This window comes from Microcebus murinus, chromosome 2 (assembly GCF_040939455.1).
Source record: "Microcebus murinus isolate Inina chromosome 2, M.murinus_Inina_mat1.0, whole genome shotgun sequence".
In the NCBI taxonomy this organism is placed as follows: Eukaryota; Metazoa; Chordata; class Mammalia; order Primates; family Cheirogaleidae; genus Microcebus; species Microcebus murinus.
In genome coordinates, this window is record NC_134105.1 from 89,451,326 (window position 1) to 89,471,820 (window position 20,495).

At 40.9% G+C, this 20,495-nt stretch overlaps 1 long non-coding RNA gene and 1 other non-coding gene across 2 annotated transcripts in view; both read left to right on the forward strand.

The window, feature by feature from the left end:
- Positions 1 to 13,665, forward strand: part of LOC105863966 (uncharacterized) — a 56,758-nt gene extending 43,093 nt beyond the window's left edge. The window contains exons 3-4 of the long non-coding RNA XR_012918133.1: positions 6,917 to 7,024; positions 12,954 to 13,665. This is a non-coding gene — a long non-coding RNA (uncharacterized LOC105863966). The remainder of the gene's footprint in view (positions 1 to 6,916; positions 7,025 to 12,953) is intronic.
- Positions 13,666 to 19,868: 6,203 nt separating this feature from the next.
- Positions 19,869 to 19,975, forward strand: LOC142869705 (U6 spliceosomal RNA). Its single transcript, XR_012918279.1, has one exon. It is a non-coding gene; the product is annotated as a U6 spliceosomal RNA (small nuclear RNA).
- Positions 19,976 to 20,495: the final 520 nt, after the last annotated feature.

Sequence of the window (20,495 nt, forward strand, 5' to 3'; positions counted from 1 at the left end):
TCCATTTGGGATGCCTAGTCCAATCCCTCTGACCTGATGTGTATAATCTACAGAGAGAGGCTGCTTTGATCTCTCTTTGGTTATTTTCTTCTGACCTTCTAAATTCTGCTCATTCAAGAGGGCACAACTACCATTTCTGTAGTACTTTGAGACACCTTGTTCCCAGCCAGAGAGTCATCCCTAGATATCCAGGGAATGAAATACAGGAACCTGCAATGATGAGGCTTAGAATGGGAAATGCTTATGCAAAAAGAGAAGTTAATGTATTTAGGAGAACTGTGCTGTTTGCATTTCTTGATTTACTTAAGGAACCCTACTCAGCAATATATCGTCATAATTTCATATGGGAGTTGGTTACTAGGAGAGAGGGCAAGACAAAATAACAGAATATTGTCTTTCATTTGTACATGTCAAAGAATGCTAAATAAGAATATGTGCATTTAAGTAGATTCTTTTTTGGTATAGGCTCTCCAATTGGAATTTGGTTACTCAGGAAAAAATCAGCTACTTGTTTTTATCTCACACAGCTGTGAGAAAATAAGCCTACCAAACTATACAAAATGATTGAGAACATTTGTTTCTCAGCATTTCAGACTGGCTGGTGGCAATTCAGAGTGAAATGGTCTTTACGTAAGTATTTTTCCAAGCCTTCCTCTTCCTTATGAAGCCATACGTGGAAGGTATAAATGTTTGAGATGCATTTATTTGATTTATTCACAGAGAAATGAATTTACAGAGATGTTCCAGGAAAAAAAGAAAAGCAAAATATTCTGTTAGAGAACAGGGCACCTGTCCCATCATAGGACAGGACCAATCCTCATAAACAGATAAGTTTTTAATTCCTTTACTAATTTAATTAATTAGTCCGATGGATTCCATCCTTTGATATTCAAATAAATATTATATTTCTACAATATACTCCACTATTGCTTTAGCTTTTATTCTTAACACTCAATAGCAAAAAGTGGGGAGATTTTATCATTAAACAATACATTATCACTTTTTTTTCTTCTTTGTCAGCACATGCTTCCTATATTATCCACTGCAAAACTGTGCATATAGTTGGCTCAAGGACATCTTATTCATGCTGTGCGAGAGTGTGTGTATGTGTCCGTGTGAGAAAGAGAGAGAGTTGGAGGGAGGGGGAGAGAGAGAGATAAAAAAAAAAAAAAAAACAACAACCTGCAAACAGTTGTGGAAAGTCACAAATGAGCTTTCACATTACCTGAGGATCTGGTCACAGGTTTGCAGCGTTAGATAGTTCCTCCCAGGGGTCATTCCCTTTCTTTAGTCCATGGCCCATCTTCTAGGCCCTGATTCTTGTGTCTGAGAAAATTCTGGCCTCCCATCCTATTTTAATCCTCCTATTGAAGGTAGGGTTATTGTTTTTTAGTTCCTTTCCTTATTGGTCTCTGGATAGGGAGTGAGGAACATTCCAGCTTTAATCAGGTTGGGAGATAAATTTTTCTCCAATCATATTATTTTGCCCATGCCATCAAGACTGACATCTCTGGTTCACTTGCCTGACTCCCCAAATTAACCTTCTCTCTTCCTGCTTGCACCATACTGCATATCTGTTTTTCTATTCCTAATCTTGGTCAGAGCCTTGGCTCTCAGATTTCTTGGACTCAAGAAACCTGGATAAGCTGTCCTGGTAATCAACTCAAAGAAATCTTCTTCCCTTCCCTTCCCTTCCCTTCCCTTCCCTTCCCTTCCCTTCCCTTCCCTTCCCTTCCCTTCCCTTCCCTTCCCTTCCCTTCCCTTCCCTTCCCTTCCCTTCCCTTCCCTTCCCTTCCCTTCCTTCCTTCCTTCTTTCTTTCATTCTTTCTTTCCTCTCTCTCCTTCCATCCTCCTCCCTTCCTACCATCCTTCATTTTTTTCTTTCCTTTTTTTAGAGATGGGGTCTCTCTCTGCTGCCCAGGCTGGGGTGCAATGGTGTGATCATAGCTCACCACAGCCTTGAACTCCTGGCCTCAATCAATCATCCCCCCTTGGCCTCCCAAAATGCTGAGATTACAGGCATGAGCCACTGTGCCTGGACAAAGAAATATTTTTCTAATGTTATTGTTCCACACTGTCAGAAAGTGGTGGTAGGAGGCATATTAGATAAAGAGAAATGTCAAGTGTGCAGCAAGTGACTAAGTGCAATTCTTGATACACTCAGAGAGAGGCAAGATGGGATCTCTGAGATCCTCTGGCATAACCATCTTGTTTTACAGAAAAGGAAACTGAATACCATGGAGTTAAGAGGCTGACCCAAGCCCTTACAGCTAGAAACACCTAAACAGCCCCCATGTCTTGGCTCCTGGTCCAGTGCTCCTCTGCTACTCATAGCTGCCCCTGTAACCACTAGCCATTCCGCTGTCCAAATCTGAGGCTTAGAGAGGGTTCTCCTTCTGTGTCTGCCAGAAGCAGAGCAGATGGAACTTTCTACTCTGATCTGTTTACTCCCAAGCCCAGTTTATCTTCCATGTAGCCCTTTGAAGCAGAATGAAATTTACAGAGTCAGGGAATTCGGAGGAGCTAGCATCATAATCAGTGGGCTGTAAGTATTAAGCTCCTCTGAAACTCCTGAGCTATTGCCCCCGTGTTCTCAAGAATGCCAGCAAGTCCTCAACATTTTCAGAAGCTTGTTTTTTAAATTTGTACCTGCTGATTAATTAATTGAAGAAAGCTACTGGGGCGCAAACATAGTCTCACCCTGTGTTAGTCATTCCTGGATGGGGAAGAGGAAATCATGTTAATGTTGGCAATTTCTATTCTGCTCGTGTCTTTGGAGCCCATCACTGTGGCCCACAGAGCATGAGCTCATGAGCTCATGGTTTAATTGGGTTAGAAATTAAATGAATGCTTTTTTTCTTCTAAAGGGGAAGGAGGGCCGCCCCATACTAAGACTAGCAATTAAAACTGCAAGAAGATACTTGGCAGGAGTGTCAACAGTGAGACACATACTAAGTGGAGAGGAACAAAAGCTCCTACCTCCAGCAAGAGGCAGAAAGTTTGAGAGAAGGCAATTCTCACTACGGATGGCTGTGGTGTGGAGGATGAGAAGAATTTATAACAGTCTGGATAAACTCTATATGCCAAGACGTGCATATGAGAGAAAGGGGAGACTAAATTATGCCGTATAATTTTTGTTCTTCCATGAAGAAGAAAGAAACTTCTGCACGAAATATCTAGTTGAGATGATTCTAAAGGTCCCTCCAAGTCTAAATTCTGTGATACCATGTGACACTCAAACCTAGTCTCACCAGCTAATAGTTACGTACCCTGTCTCCTCAAATTGTCCCTGTTATTTCTGGGAGTTCCCAAATGGGTGTCTCATGTGTGTCCCCAGCCCAGTCAGTCAGCTGCAGCCACTGTGAGGCACCTTCCACTTTCCCGTGTCTAGTGCCCAAGAGCAGCCGTTGAAGAAGCAGCAGCCCCAGCACTGCTCATTCTTGCACGTCCTCGGCCTCGTCCACCCAGGGTGCTACCTCTCTCAGCCGCCAAAGCTGCCAGGCCTTTAGGCAAAAGTGAGGAGAATGCGTTACTGGCATGTCAAAGTCTCCCAGGAAAAAGTTCTGACTTCTGGTCCTTATCTTTTCATCCATAAATATTCAGGTGCAGACATAGGTGTCACATGAGCAGCTCAATAAACAAATCTTTATTGATTGCCTACTATGTGCCTGGCACTTTTTCCAGAAGCTGGGATACAGTGATGAACACATAGACAGGATCCCTGCTCTTGTCATTGTCTTCCTCTTTTCCTTCCTCTGCCCCTAGTTCCCATCCCCCCAAACCCAATTATCCTGGCTTCTGTAGTTACAAAACAAAGTTCTCATGAATATTGATAAATGAAAAAGATCTTAGGAGAAGGGGGTGTTGGGGAGAAAGGAGCTATCCATAGTAGCACAGTTGGGGCTCTAGCTAGGCCAGCCAAAGATGTCCTGTACATCTGAAAAGTCCATATACCTAAATTGCATACTTAACCATTCTCTGCAACCAGTCACACTTTAATTTACCTGATAGCTTTTATATGTGGCAGAAGGAAGGAGTTTGGAAAACCAGTTAAATAATTAAATTCAATATTTTAGTTTTTATACAAACTAAATATTTTAGTTTTATACATTTTGTATACTTGCAAATATACAAAGGCATTTTGAATATCTGTATATTTGTAAAATGTGGTATGTTTGTAGCAAAATATGTCTCCTTTTTCCACATTACCTCATTAACTCAGAAAATATGCATTGAGTACCTACTATATGCCAAACACCAAAATAGTTAATAAGGATATAGCAAAGAACAAGATGGACAAAACGCCTGCCTTTGGAGAATCCTTATCGTGGGATAAGATATAATCAATATAAACTTAATAATATGTTGGATAAATGTGCTTAGGAGAAATAAACCAAGAAGGAAGACAGGAAGTGTTGAGGGAGGAGCTGGCAAGGGGGTCAAGGAAGTCCTCACTGAGGTGACATTTGACCCACGATGGTGATGGAAGAGAAAGCCATGCAGATATCTGAAGGAAGAACACTCTAGCCTTAGGGAACAGCAAATGCAAAGACTATGAGGTGAGCAGGTGCATGGAATAGTGAAGGAATAGTAAGAGGCCAGTGTGGCCAATGAGCAGAGTGAGGGAGGGAGCATGAGGGAATGAGGCCAAAAACATAACAGGGGGCCAGACCTTGTAGGGTCTCATGGCTCTTTGGAAGGACTTGGACATTTACTCTGAGTGAGATGGGAAGTCATTGGAGGATTTTGAGTAGAGAAGTGACCTGATCTGACTCTTGTTTTAAGAGGCTAATGTTAGTTGCTCGTTGTGGAATAGACTGAAAAGTGCAAGGGTGAAAGCAGGGAGTCCAATTAGGAGAGCATTGAAAAGACTGAGGTGAGAGGTGATAGAGGCTCCGACCAGGGCAGTAGCAGAGGAAGTGGGCAGAAGGCACATGTCATATGCTTTCATAATTCAAAACATTAATTTCATTATACTATATTAGAACATTTGGTTTTGCTGGCAATATAAAATTTTGATTTTATGATAATGAAATAAATTAATGTATGCAAAATGCAAAAATGGCCCCTGGCACATGATAAGAATTTGATTAGTGCTAGTTGTTGCTTATTTTCTATTTTTCTACCATAGCTATTTCTAAGAACGATTTGCTACATCTGATAATGAAAACTCTGTGTCCATATACATAATTGGTTAAAATGAAAATAAAGATCAGAAATCATGTATAGGAGGAAAGGATAGTAAATGGACCAGAAATCGGATTATTACTGTAATTAAGTGCTAATTTGCTTTCTGTGTTTCCTGACAGCCAAGACAAAAAATGAAATCCCGTAATTTGTCAGGTTCTTTCTGATAAGAGGAAACATCAATTTTTAGGGACACAGACTTGTTCCTGGCACTAAATTCCCGTTGATTCTTTATATAAAGACCTCTGATTATTATTATATAATGTCCTCAGCTGCAATTCAGCAGGTAATACAGAGATAGGCCTTTTTGAGCTATTTCTTTTACTGATTCGCAATAGAATTATTAAATAATAACTTAGTGAAGCCATTAGAGAAACAACATAGTGTAGTGAAAAAAGTATTAGATTAATTCCTAGGAAAACTGTGAGCTTAAGCACATTTAACCTTTTTGAACCTTAGTTTCAACATCCATAAAAGGAACCTATACTAAAACCTTCTCTATCTACCTGGCAGAATTATTGTGAGAAGCGAATAAGATGATACATTTAAAAACTTATTAAAAGTTGTCAAGCATAATATGTAATTCTTATATTACTTAAATATGAATGCTGAATTAATTTAATCTGAGTTCCTAAACTTTTAGGCATTCAACATGAAAGAAAAGTGATACTTTCACTCATTCAATCAACAAATATTTACTGAGGGTCCTCTATGTCACTGTTATAGGTGCTGAGTGCAAAAAAAAAAAAAAAACAACAAAGTTCAGGCCCACCTTAATGAAACTTTTATTCTAGTAGTGGAAGTAACTATATAAAAAACACATTTACTGGGGAAAGCCTGTAACCAACGCTCACACATTAATTAACATAAAAAAATTTCTAATACAAAGGAATATTACAAATTGAAAAAATACCATATTTACTAAAATTTAGTGATAATAAGGGATATGAAAAAAACTAAAGGAGGGTAAGTTGATAAGCATGAATCTAGAGAAGGAGCTAACATTCCCTAACTGCCTTTGTCAAATATTACTATCCATCTGCACTTTTGACTGGAGTCCACTTCATGCATTTATTCAGTATTTCAATAAACATTTGCAGAGCTACTCCCACGTGCTGCAGTCTGGGCAGTCAGTGGAATATCTGCCAGTTAATTATCAAATTGATCCACTCCCATCTCCTGACTTGCTGTCTTGTGACCAGCAGCACACCTAGGTGGGATATCGATCTAGTCAGTATGAAAAATGAAGCCAAACAATGGCCCTCAGCCTTGCCCAAATCGACAACCCCGATCTTCTTTTCCTCTGCCTCCTTCCCCCCATGTATTCATCGGCTAGGGCTGCCATAGCAAAGCACCACAGCTTGTGTGGCTTAAATGACAGAAGTTTATGAAGGCTAGAAGTTGAAAATCAAGGTGTCAGCAGGATTGATTTTCTCCTGAAGCCCCTTTCTTTGGCTTGCAGATGTCCTCGCATGGTCGTTCCTCCACGTGTGTGCAGGCCTGCTGTCTCCAAATTTCCTCCTTTTTATAAGGACACCAGACACTGAATCAAGGCCCACCCTAATGGCCTCGTTTTAACTTAAACATCTCTTTAAAAGCCCTATCTCCAAAGATAGTCACATTTTGAGGTATTCGAGGGTTTGGTGGGGGAGGACAAAATTCAGCTCATAACAACCCACTTTCTTACTCCATTCATGCTGTGCTGCCATCATCCCGCGTGTTTTTGCAGCTTGGAAGTCTCTTCCTCTCTTTTTGTCAAATTCCCATGCATCCTTCAAGGCCCAACTAGAATGCCATTTCCTTTAAGAAGCTTTGCCTGATCAGCCCAGCAGATGTGGTAAGTCCCTCCTTGGCTTTTCAGTAGCATTTATATCATGAATCAAAGCTCTCTAAATTATACAGGTGAATGTATATGGTTTATTTCTATGGTTAGATTATAAACCTCCAGGAGGTAAGAATTAACTCTTAAACATCTTTTATCTCCTTTATATCATTTTCCTAGTATGGACTGGCATAATATATATACATTAAACATATGTTATCTTATGAACATGGAATCTAGTACCTTCACTGATATGGAGACTTCGCTGGCAACTAAGGCAAATATGTAAATAAGATGGCTGTTGTTAAGTATGCTGGTTCCAAAATGTATATTTCTTGAGGGATTTCTTATTATTCACGAAGATCCTACTTTCACTTTCAATCTTCATCTGCTGATAGAAATGTTTTCACAATCAGAGAGGAACTAATATGCTACCTTTGATTAGGTAATTCTTTAGCGCAAATGATGTGTTGGGTTACAATTTTCATCATCTGTAATCACAGATTGATTTGTTTGCAGGTTTTTTTTTTTTTTTAAATTTGAGTTGACCAACTATCCAAGTTGTTGATCAGCTATCCAAGTTGTCTAGGCATGGAACTCGGCCTTAAAGCTTTGGTATGCAGCTGGACCCAGTCCTGCTCCCTCCTTGTGCTTGAAACTGAGTGTGGAACTGATGGGGTTCATTGTGGCTGCACAAATGGAAATTCTTTGAAATCTAGCACTGAAAGAAGGACTGTTTGTATCCTAGGTTTTTATTTTTAATGCAAAAATCTCTCTTGTTAGAAAATAATGGAAGGCCCTTGCTGTCATTGCTGGGCACATGTGCACTTTCCATGTGTTAGTTCCCTAGGCTGTTGGCTGGATTAGTGGATGTCTTTCAAAAGCAGGTCAGGATAGTGGCTAACAGCTATGGTCAGCCTGCCTGAATTGAAGGCTGACCTCTGCCACTTACTACCCAGCTTTACGGCCTTGAGTAGGTTTGACTTAACTTGTCTATAAAATGGGATTGATGATAGCACCTTGCTCATAGGACTGTTGTGAGGATTCCATGAATTAGTAAATGGAAAGAACTTAGAACACATTAGATACTCACTGAGTGTTAGATATTATTTTCTTTGCCTTTGTGATAAACTTCCTCCCTGATTCCAGCTCATAACTTACAAAAGACCAGTCTCTATCCTTTTTGTGCCTCCCACCCAACCTCACAAGGTGGTCTTCCCTTGCTTAGTAAGGAATTTTTACCAAAATGCTTTTCTTTAAGGTGGTGAACTTTAAATGGAAAAAGTGTAACTGCATCAGCCAGTGTTTTTTCCCTTTCCTTCCATTTCCTCAGCTACTATCTTAGTGTAAACCACCTTCATCTTTACCTAACTTCACCACCTAACTTTTCTATGGGTAACTCTCTTACTTGCCTGGGGAAAATCTGTTCTTTATTCAATAGGCAAAGGGATCTCTTTAAAATGCAAATTTGATTATGTTACTTGTCTGCTGAAAAGCTTCCAATTTCTTCTTACTACATTTAAGATAAAATCCAAAGGCCTTCCTCTGGCCTACAGGCCAATGGCATTCCTTCTGATCCTTGGGCATGCCCAGTGCATTCAGGGTTTTGTCCCTGCTGTCCCTTCTGTTTGAGCATTCTCTCCAGATCTTTGTCATTCGGATCTCAGTGCAGAGACAATGGAGCAATGGCCACAAGCATGACTTTGGACCCAAACTATCTAGATCTTTTGGGCTTCACCACTTCCTAGCTGTGTGCTCTTAGAAAAGTTATTTGGCCCCCCTTTCCTCATCTGTAGTAGGAATGGTAATAATTCTTGCGTCATAGAGTTTTTTGAGGTTTAAGTACATTAATGTTTGTTTTTAAAAAACACCAGTGAGTCACATATAGTAAGTACTATTTGAGTGTTTGTTTAAGAAATGAAAATCTGGCCGGAGGTGGTGGCTCACGCCTGTAATCCTAGCACTCTGGGAGCCCAAGGCAGGCAGATTGTTTGAGCTCAGGAGATCGAGACCAGCCTGAGCAATAGCGAGACCCCATCTCTACTAAAAAAACAGTAAGAAATTAGTTGCAAAACTAATATATATATATATATATATATATATATATATATATATATATATATATATATATAATTAGCCAGGCATGGTGGCACATGCCTGTAGTTCCAGCTACTCAGGAGACTGAGGCAGAAGTATCGCTTGAGCCCAGGAGTTTGAGGTTGCTGTAAGCTAGGCTGATGCCATGACACTCTAGCCTGGGCAATAGAGTGAGATTGTCTCAAAAAACAAAACAAAACAAAACAAAAAAATGAAAAAGAAAATATTATTTCCTCAAAGAATCCTTTTTTGACCCATTCCAAGTTACCAACTTTCTCATGACAGTCACTTACATTAAAGTGCTTTATTTTTACTTTCTACACTTATCATTTTTAGAGATCACTTATTTGTGTATTGATTGGTGCTCTCACCAGACTGAGAGAGTTTCATGGTTACAAAAACCTTGCCTGTCTTATTCTTTAAGGATCTGCCGTGTCATCTCTCAAAATAGCACTTAACATCTATTCCATTTTCAATAGACAGTCACCAAATGAAAGAACCAGAGTTCACATCCTGACTCTACCAATGCAGAAGCTTTTAAAGATATACTTTGACCTCTCTAGGCCTGAATTTTCTCAGCTACAAAATGAAGAGCATATCTATGCCTCATGTGGTTATCTTGTGATATACATGCCAAAATTTTAATGGTGATTATCTTTGGAAGATGGGATTACAGGGGACTTATTTTTTTTTTATCTATATTACTTTTAAAATAATGAGGATGGATTTGTTTTGTAATCCATATAACTTTAAAATTAAATGATATTTCTGAAGGATTTAACACAGTGCCTGATCCATAGTAGGTATTTAACAAATAGTTAATGTTAATACTATTAAGCTTTCCAATAAGCCTGAAAGGGCCTCCTTCGTCTGTGGCACTGGGCCGTTGCCTATGCCCCCGTCTGAGGCTTGGGGCTCAGTCCCACAGATGCCAGGTGTAAGGACATGCTCCTTTCTCTCAGGCCAGCTTCAGAAATCAGAGTGAAGGGATTAGGCTCAGTTGCTGTCAGCTGAGGGACTTTCTCTTTTAGACCAGCTCATTCTCACCCTTTGGAGCCCAAGTTCACCTCCTGATTGTGGGTGGATGAGCTTTCAACAGTGCTTAGTATGCATCCCACGCCCAGCAGGCTGCAGAGAATATTAACATGGCAAATTCCATTGTTTATTCCCCCCCAAATCATTTTCAGTGTCGAGGAAAGAGATCGTGCCCAGCTGCTGGAATCTAATCAGGAGCAGATTTGCACAATGCTGGGAGATGGGGCTGACACAAAGCTATGATTCTTCAGCTAGTGAATTTCCAGTGCAGGATGGGGACTTGCCCACCCTTCCCCAACATGGTGGATGGACCAAATGCTTATTCACTGCGGCAAAGGGCAGGGTGGGGGGTGGAGCAGGACATCCCTCTGCAGGGCCATTGGCAGCAGCTGATGATGCAGGAGGCAAGGGAACTGGAGTGAGTCCTCATTTTTCGTCAGAGTCCTATGGCTCTTGCCTGTCAGGTTATCTGTCAGCATAGCTCCAGCCAAGGCTTCTGGGTCCTAATGACCCACTTTCTATTTGGCGCCCTCAGACTCTGTGATTCTGTCTTTAAAGGTTAACTTAAAATTTGAAAGTCATTGTTTTGTTCCTAACAAGCAAAGGAAAAACATAGCTTCTCAGAGCAGGTTAAGGGTTCTGTGGCTTTCTCAAACATGGTAACATTAAAAATGAGATGAGGAGCCTACAATTTGAAGGACTCCATGAATGCTGGATGGATTTGCACTTTGAAGCTGGTGTTACTGTAAAACTCCATATAACAGGTGAGCAGCTTTCACCTGGCTTTCTGGAAGCTTCTATCCTTGTTCTAGTGAACCCAAGGGTTGATTCCAGGGAAAACCCACAGTCCGAGGACACTCATGCATTGCTTTAGTCATCCAAAATAAGGCCTGGAAAAGGCAGAAACTTGTCTCACTATAAGTGTCTATTCATGGAATCCAGATCCCAACGAGGGAAGATTCTAGGGATGAATTCTAGGTTCCCTCCTACAGCAGCCTTGTCTGTCCATCCATCCATTCAGCCAGCAAGCCAGCAAAGCAAGTGCAGTGAGTAAGCACGCAAGCCCAAGGGTTGCACTGTCTGGGTTCAAAGCCTTATTAGCAGTGTGTCCAAGGGCAAGACACTATGCATATGTTGATTCATCTGTAAAACAGAGCTTGGAATCTGCCTTATATGGTTTTTGTGGGGAGAAAATGAGGCAATCTATGTTCAGTGCTTAGCATAATGTTTGGCATGTTCTAAATACCCCATAAATAGTAGCTATTATCATTATTTCAACAAAAGATCCAAAGAAGATAAAGTCACAGTCCCTGACCCTGAGATGCTTGTATGCATGTGCATAGTTGCAGCTTGGCACAGACAGTGAGTCAGGTTACCTTATTCTGGGGTGAGTGAGGTTTCCTTGCAACCTTGGCTCTAAACTCCCAGAACAAAAAGTTATTCTTGGTGGTGACTTGGCCATACATAAATTAGGTCTGGTGGGCACTCATTTTCCATATACCCTGTAATATGTGCTTCCTGCCACTTTCTGCACTTTTTTGTAAAACCTCTTCCTTTCCTTTAGCCTGAGACAAAATAAAAATGCATCATCTGAAGCTGATGTTGAAAAATAGCCTAATCATTGTTGTTCGAAAACAAATTCCCTTGTTGATGGCACTTCTTGGTGAATGATTCCCCTTCACTGCGGGCCTTCCTGGAGCAGAGATAAATGAGCCAATTTGGCTCTCTAGGGCTCATCTTATGTCTGGGCCAATTACTGTGGGAAATCCTGAATCATAATTTGTTTGTGTGATCATTAATTCATTTAATCACAAATTCCTCAGAAGCCATGACATTGAAGAAGAATTATTAACCAACCCATTATGCTTAACATGTAGCTCTTCAAAAAAAGATATCTAATAGTTCATCTGAGGTGCCACTAAAAGTGCTAATAATAACAACAGCTAACTTTTACTGAGTACTGTTTTTGTACCAATCACTGTTATCAACATTGTACATATATGAATTCCTTTCATCCTCATATCAACTGAATGAGGTAGTTGTTGTTATTAGCCCAGCTTAGAAGATGAAGAAATTGAGGTATGGAGAGGTTAAGAAACTTGCCCAAGGTCACACAATCAGCATGTGATAGGACTAGGGTTCAAATCTAGGCAGCTCAGTTCCAGAGTTGATGCTCTTAGCTTCCTAGTTACTCAGGTGTTCACTGAGAACACCCTAGGTGCCAGGCCTCATGCTGGGTACACGGGATTCAAAGAAGAACAAGATGTAGTTTTTCCATTCAAGGGGCTTGGGGCAGGCTTGGGAATGAGGCATGTAAACAAATGGAGCTTAGATTTGAAACCATTCTGACTCCAGAAAGGGATACTGAATGATGAGCGGGAATTTGCCCATGAGAAAAAGGGAATAAAGGAGAAGGGTATTCCAGTTTTCTCTCAGGAAAACTCTGAGACAAGCCAGACCAGGCAGGGGTGGCTGCAGATTGCTTAGTGTGTGTAGCACTAATCTACTGGGGTGGCTAAGCACTAGCCTCCTTTCTTCCACGAAATCCCAGCAAGGCCTCCCGTTCCCATGCATTCTAAATCCACACTGTGATCCCTCAGTGATAAGACAAAAAAAAAAACAACCTGAAAGAGAAATATCAAACCAAATGTTTTGAGCAGGTCCTTTGCCCTGCCTGACAGCAACAGCATCCTTGAGTCGTGTGTGCCATTTGATCCCTTTACATGCTGCTCTCTCTAGAGGGATTGGGGTTTTAATCTGTTTTATTTCTTCTTTTCCCATAAGATTAAAATCATCTCTCTCTTGTTCTCAGAATCTTAGATTACTCAGAGATGTGATCAGTGACTCACAACATTTCAGCCAGAGAAGAGGAGGAAGCGAGCCATCGCCCTGGTGGCTGATGGCATCTTGACGGTGCCTCCCTCTCCCCTCAGCGAGAACGCCGTGAGGTCAAGTCACACTCACAGGCATCCATTCTACGTGGAAGCTTCTCGGGAAGCTGGCTTTACAACTTCCTTCAATCACCTGGCCAGCTATGTGCATCACTCCAAGGAGAATCCCTTTTTTAATCCTGAGAGGAACAAATGGAATATCTCGCTCTGCCCAGCATCTGTCCCCCTGAAACAACGATGCCAGTCCCAAGCATTGGTGTGGCTCAGATCTTGAGGTGAAGGGACAGAGGGAAGAGATTGGAGGATTTAAAAATGATCTCTAAGGCCGGGCGCTGTGGCTCACGCCTGTAATCCTAGCTCTTGGGAGGCCGAGGCGGGTGGATTGCTCAAGGTCAGGAGTTCAAAACCAGCCTGAGCAAGAGCGAGACCCCGTCTCTACTATAAATAGAAAGAAATTAATTGGCCAACTGATATATATATAAAAAATTAGCCGGGCATGGTGGCGCATGCCTGTAGTCCCAGCTACTCGGGAGGCTGAGGCAGAAGGATCACTCAAGCCCAGGAGTTTGAGGTTGCTGTGAGCTAGGCTGACGCCACGGCACTCACTCTAGCCTGGACAATAAAGCGAGACTCTGTCTCAAAAAAAAAAAAAAAAAAAAAAATGATCTCTAGAGGTCTTTTGGAAAGTGAAGTTATCTATGTGGGGACCACAACATGTGGGGTACTTTCAATTCCCCTTGCCTGAGTACTGACCCAGGTTAATATTTTATACCTATTACCCCTTCCTTAAGAAGCTTATAACATCAGCTGTCCCTTCTAAGACTAGGACATCTTTTGCTTTTGTACAGTCATCTTACTCTAGGTCCAATGCCTGTGTGAACATCTACCAAGATATCTCACTATCAGTCTAAAGCAGCCGTCTCCTCACATTGGACATCCCTCCCCTGTCCCTATCCTGGCATGTGCTTCCTCACCAGGTGGCTGGATTTCTAAAACACCTTCCTAAGGATCCTTCTGCTTCTACCCTCTCCACCTCCACCACCTGCAGTCTAGCCAGTAACACAGTGCCACTGGGTTTCTCTTCTTGAAATACTACCATTATCACGTGTGTCCCCTCTTCAAAAGCACTTGATGGCTCCTCTGTTCTCAGAAACAAGCACACCCAAAACCTCTCCAAGTGGATTTCAAGGCTGCCACAGTCTGTCTCCAGCGGAAGCACCCCCTGGTGTCTGTTCTGGGTCTGAGGACAGTAAATTCATCAGTCTTCTCTGTGTCATTCATTCCCTATGGAGTTCGTGCTAGCTGAGATGAACAGGACTGATTGCTGTAGGGAAACTGAGTGGACGGGGGACAAACTCAGATAAGACAGCAGGAAGGACACATCAGCCACTCATGTCCTTCAGAGCCTCCCTTCTCACCTCGTCTGTTCAGACTACTCCCAGGCATGTGTTCTAAATGGAATTGAAATCCTATTCTGTTTATCCTTGTTCATATTAGCAAAATGTTTGGTGAGCTCTTTATCAAGGGCTGACAGGTTGGTGCCAACCGAAGAGGCTAAGCACATTCATCACTGCGGCTGGGACGTGCCCCAGCCTGAAAAGACTGTGCCAACCACTTGTCATTTCCTGGCAGCTCCCCCGTTACTCAAACCCAGCCTGCTTGTAATTGAAAACCTCCAACTTCTGTGACCTTCAAGAGTCACATGAAAAGAGGATTGACTGGCCACGTGCAGCTTCACGTGGCAATTGAGTTTGAGGCTTTGTCAGAGCCAGGCTATGACAGCTGAGCCAGCAAAAGTCTTGGGAGGAGGTCAAATCACAGGATCGTGAGGTCTCTCCAGCCTCCTTATTTAATAGGCCAGTAGAGTGAGGCTGGAGACAGTAGGGTCAGTGCCAGTTCGAGAATTTCTATGGAGGATCTTACGAATGATACTTTGGGAGGAGCTAGAGGACTTGTTTTAACAATGAACTTGAGAAAAAAGCATTTTTTAAAGGTAGCTTTTTTATTGGTGTGGCTTATAGGGACTGGTGGAAGTAATGCAGGGGGTGGTGGTGGTCAGGTTCTGCTGTGTAAATCATCGGTGTTTATCTTTCTGCGCCCTTCCCCTGCTTTGCTCTGTATCACAGCGACAAGCCCTGAACATAACATTTTCCAGGCTCTCTTGCCCACTGGTTTCTGGTTGAATGAGAGGCACTTGTGGAAGATTGGAGAGCAAGAGAATTGGGAAAGCCAGGGAGAGACTTGGGAAGCCATCTCAAGGAGAGTCTGTCTCTCTTCTGTGGCCCCAGCCCACACCAGGCAGCCTCCGCCTTAGCCCCAGCTCCCACTGGCAGCCGTATCCAGGGCTAAGGAAACACCACCCTTCCTTCTCTCTCCAGTCCTAGGGACAGGAGCGCTTCCTGGAGTTGCTGATCTTGGGGCTGCTTCACTTTCCCCTTTGCTCTTTGAGGTCTCCTACAACCTGTGATATTGACTCTTGTCTTTAAGTTGCCTCTGTTGGACTCTGTTCTGTAGCTGCCGTTTTCCTGATTGGGCCTTTCATCTTACACAGTGACTTACCACAATAACTAAGCAGGAACAGACTCAAAGCCAGCCATCCGGTGTTCCCCTGAGTAGTAGTCAGTATCTTCCCACTATCCACACCCCCTTCTGAAAGAGAGGCATGTGGGTCATAAACAGGAGGGGGTTCATAATCCTCAAGGATCCTGTTATATAGTGCAGATTCAAGTAATGCACACCTGTCACAGTGCCTCTTGAGTGTTGATGAGATACTGACAGGAAGGAGGAGAAAGAGATGCTGCTTATTTGGGGAGCACTCAATCAGAGAAGGGACCTGAAATCTGGCAAAAGACAACAGAGCACAGAAAAACTAGTATTTCATCCCAGGCTCATGTTTCCCCTCACTGCTCAATACACAGCCTCTGCTGCTAGGGATGGGCAGCAAGTAGGAAGTGGAAACGCATCTTAACATAACCTCAGAAATATACTTCCCAAGGGGAAGCTCCACAAACACACCCTCAGGCCCCAGTACAATGATACTGCAACTGTAGCCTTTGTTTTGATCACATGAATATTTGCTGTGCTTCTAATATGTGCTCCAACAGGGATTTCAAAGAAGTATAAATCATGGTCCAACTTTCGAAAGGAGCCCATGGTGGCTGCAGAGATGAGGTGGACCTATATGAACCATTTTAAGAGCCACATGAGGCAGACCATGTTCAGTGTCAGAAAGAGAGCTTGGAGAGGGCAGACAACAGGGAGAGCTTACACTGGCAGAACTCCAGCTAGATGCTGTAGAAGCACTCTGCACTAAAGTCTATACACATTTTGCATATATTAATTATCACATTTAATCATCCCCCAAATCCTGGAGGTTGTGTATATCATTATTCCTATTTAACAGAAAACTAAGACTCCAAGAGGTGATATATTCCAAAATCACATAGCTAGCAAGTAGTAGTGCTAGAATTGACATTTCATTTGTCAGATTCCAAACTCATGCTTTTCCTAGAACTTCACTTTGTCCTTAGGGCTAGTGGCAGAGACTGCACTCAGTCCTTGACACCTGAGTTGTCACCACCGAGAACACTGGAGTGGTGGTGGAATGTCAAGTGAGTGATGTCTGAGGAAGATTGCCTGGCAGAGATCTGCGGGGTGGGTCAGAGAAGAGACCAGTGACAGGAGACAAGTCAGGGGAGTATGAAAATGATCCAGATGGGATGCCCTGGGAATGAAAGAAATAGGTATATGAGAGACAGTTTGAAGGGAAGGTCACTAGGCAGGGCTGGGTGACTAGATACAGAGGATGAAAGAGAAGGATTGAAAGAATTAATGAGCCCTTGATGATTCAAGGGCCCTTGAACCTATGTGACTATGATCTTGAAAAAAATTTTTAAAAATCCTTCCCAATTTAAAACTGAATGCCAAACATTCTCTCTCCTTCTTCTCTAAGTTTAAAAAAAAGGTTTTATGGTTATTAAATGAAACTCTGGAAAAGCAGTACTAAGAGGAAAGTTTATAGCAATAAATGTCCACATCAAATAAAAAAACCCCAATTTAATGATGCTTCTTAAAGAACTAGAAAAACAAGAGCAAACCAAACCCAAATTAGTAGAAGAAAAGAAATAATAAAGATCAGAGCAGGCTGGGCGTGGTGGTGGCTCATACCTATAATCCTAGTACTTTGGGAGGCTGAGGCAGGAGGATTGCTTGAGGTCAGGAGTTTGAGACCAACCTGAGCAAGAGTGAGATCCTGTCTCTACATAAAAATAGAAAAATTAGCAGAACATGGTGGCATGCACCTGCAGTCCCAGCTACACAGGAGGCTGAGGCAGGAGGGTTGCTTGAGCCCAGGAGTTTGAGGTTGGAGTGAGCTATGATGACACCACTGCACTCTAGCCTGGGTGACTGAGAGAGACTCTGTCTTAAAAAAACAAAAAACAAACAACAACAACAATAAGAGCAGAAATAAATGAAATTGAAACAACAACAAAAAAGAAAAACTAATACAAAAGAGCAACAAACAAAAAGTGGGGTTTTTTTAAAAAAATAAATAAAATTGACAAACTTTTAGCCAGACTAAATAAGAAAAAGGATCATTAGATACTACTACAAGCAATTATATGCTAATAAATTGGAAAATACAGAAGAAATGGATAAATTCCTAGATGTATACAATCTAGTAAAGTTAAACCAGGAAGAAATCCAAAACCTGAATAAATCAATAACTAATAAGATGGAAGTAGTAATAAAAAGTCTCCCATCAAAGAAAATCCTAGGACCCCATGGCTTCACTGCTGAATTCTACCAAATATTCAAAGAAGAACTAATACCAATCCTACTCAAACTTTTTCAAACAATTGAGGGGGAGGAAATACTCCCAAACTCATTCTATAAGGCCAATATCACCATGATACTAAAACCAGACAAAGACACAACAGAAAAGAAAACTAAGGGCAATATCTCTGATGAATATAGATGCAAAGATCCTCAACAAGACATTAGCAAAACTAATTCAACAACACACTAAAACAATTATTCATCATAATCAAGCAGGATTCATCCCAGGGATGCAAAGATGGTCAACATACGCAAATAAATCAATGTGATACATCATATCAACAGAATGAAGGACAAAAACCATATGATAATTTCAACTGATTCTGAAAAAGCATTTCATAAAATTCAGTACCTCTTCATGGTAAAAATTCTCAAAAAACTGGGTATAGGTAGAACTTATCTCAATTTAATAAAAGTCATATATGACAGACCCAGAGCTCATATCATACTGAATGGAAAAAACTGGAAACCTTTCCTCCAAGACCTGGAACAAAACAAGGATGCCTACTTTCACCACTATTATTCAACACAGTACTGGAAGTTTTCTAGCTAGAGCAGTCAGACATGAGAAAGAAATAAATGGTATCCAAATTGGAAAGAAAGAAGCCAAAGTATTATTGTTTTCACATGATATGATCTTATAGCTAGAGAAACCTGAAGACTCCACTAAAAAAAATATTAGAATGGATAAACAAATTCAGTAAAGTTGCAGGATTCAAAATAAAAATCAGTAGCATTTTTATATGTCAACAGCGAGCAGTCTGAAAAAAGAAACCAAGAAAGTAATCACATTTACAACAGATACAAATAAAATAAAATACCTAGGAATAAACTTAACCAAAGAAGTGAAAGATCTCTATAATTAAAACTACAAAACATTGATGAAAGAAATTGAAGAGGACACACAAAAAATGGAAAAATATCCCATACTCACAGATTGGAAGAATCAATATTGTTAAAATGTCCGTACTATTCAAAGCAATCTACAGAATCAATGCAATCCCCATCAAAATGCAAGCAACATTCTTCACAGAAATAGGAAAAATAATTCTAAAATTTTTATGGAACCACAAATGAGCCAGAATAGCCAAAGCTATCCTGAGCAAAAAGAACAAAACAGGAGGAATAACGACTTCAAATTATACTACAGAGCTATATAACCCAAACGGCATGGTACTGGCATAAAAACAGACACATAGGCCAATGGAACAGAATAGAGAACCCAGAAATAAATTCACACATCTGTAGTGAACTCTTTTTTGACAAAGGTGCCAAGAACATACATTTGGGAAAGGACAGTCTTTTCAATAAATGTTGCTGGGAAAATTGGATATGCATATGCAGAAGAACGAAACTGGACCTCTATTTCTTGCCATATACAAAAATCAAACCAAAATGGATTAAAAGTTTAAACGTAAGACTTGAAACTATGAAAATACCAAAAGAAACATTGGTGAGACACTTGAGAACATTGGTCTGGGTAGTGATTTCTTGAGTAATACCTCAAAACCACAGGCAACCAAAGCAAAATTTGACACATGGGATCACATCAAGCTAAAAAGTTTCTGTACAGCAAAGGAAACAATCAACAAAGTGAAGGGATAACCCACAGAATGAGAGAAAATATTTGTAAACTACCCATCTGACAAGGGATTGCTAACTAGAATATGTAAGGAGCTCAAATAACTCAATAGAAAAAAAATCTGATTTAAAAAATGGGCAAAATATCTGATGAGACAGTTCTCAAAATAAGACATACAAATGGCCAACAGGTATATGAAAAAATGTTCAACATCATTAGTCATCAGAGAAATGCAAATGAAAACTACAGTGAGATATTATCTCACCCCAGTTAAAACAGCTTTTATCAAAAAGGCAATAACAAATGCTGGAGAGGATGTGGAGAAAGAGGAACCCTCACCCACTGTTGGCAAGAATGTAAATTAGTGCAACCACTATGGAGAAGAATATAGAGGTTCCTCAAAAAGCTAAAAATAGTGCTTGCTTTGGCAGCACATATACTAAAATTGGAACCATACAGAGAAGACTAGCATGGCCCCTGCGCATGGATGACATGCAGATTCGTGAAGCATTCCATTTTTTTAAAAATAGAACTTTTATATGACCCAGCAATCCCACTGCTAGGTATATATCCAAAAGAGAGGAACTCAATATATAGAAAAGACATCTGTACTCCCATGTTTATTGAAGCACTATTACAATAGCCAAGGTTTGGAATCCGCCTAAGTGTCCATCACGGATGAATGGATAAAGAAAGTGTGGCATATATACACAATGGAATATTATTCAATTATAAAAAAGAATAAAATTCTGTCATTTTCAACAACATGGATGGAACTGGAGAACAGTATGTTAAGTGAAATAAGTCAAGCACAGAAAGACAAATCTCATGTTCTTATACATGGTAGATAAATATTAAAACAATTAATCTCATTGAGACAGAGAGAAGAATGATGATTATTAGAGGCTGGGAAGGGTAGTGGGGGATGGATAAAATGAGGGTGGCTAATGGGTACAAAAATATAGTCAGGTAATTAGATAGAATGAACAATGTTTGATAGCACAACAAAGTGACTATAGTCAACAGTAAGTTAAGGGATACT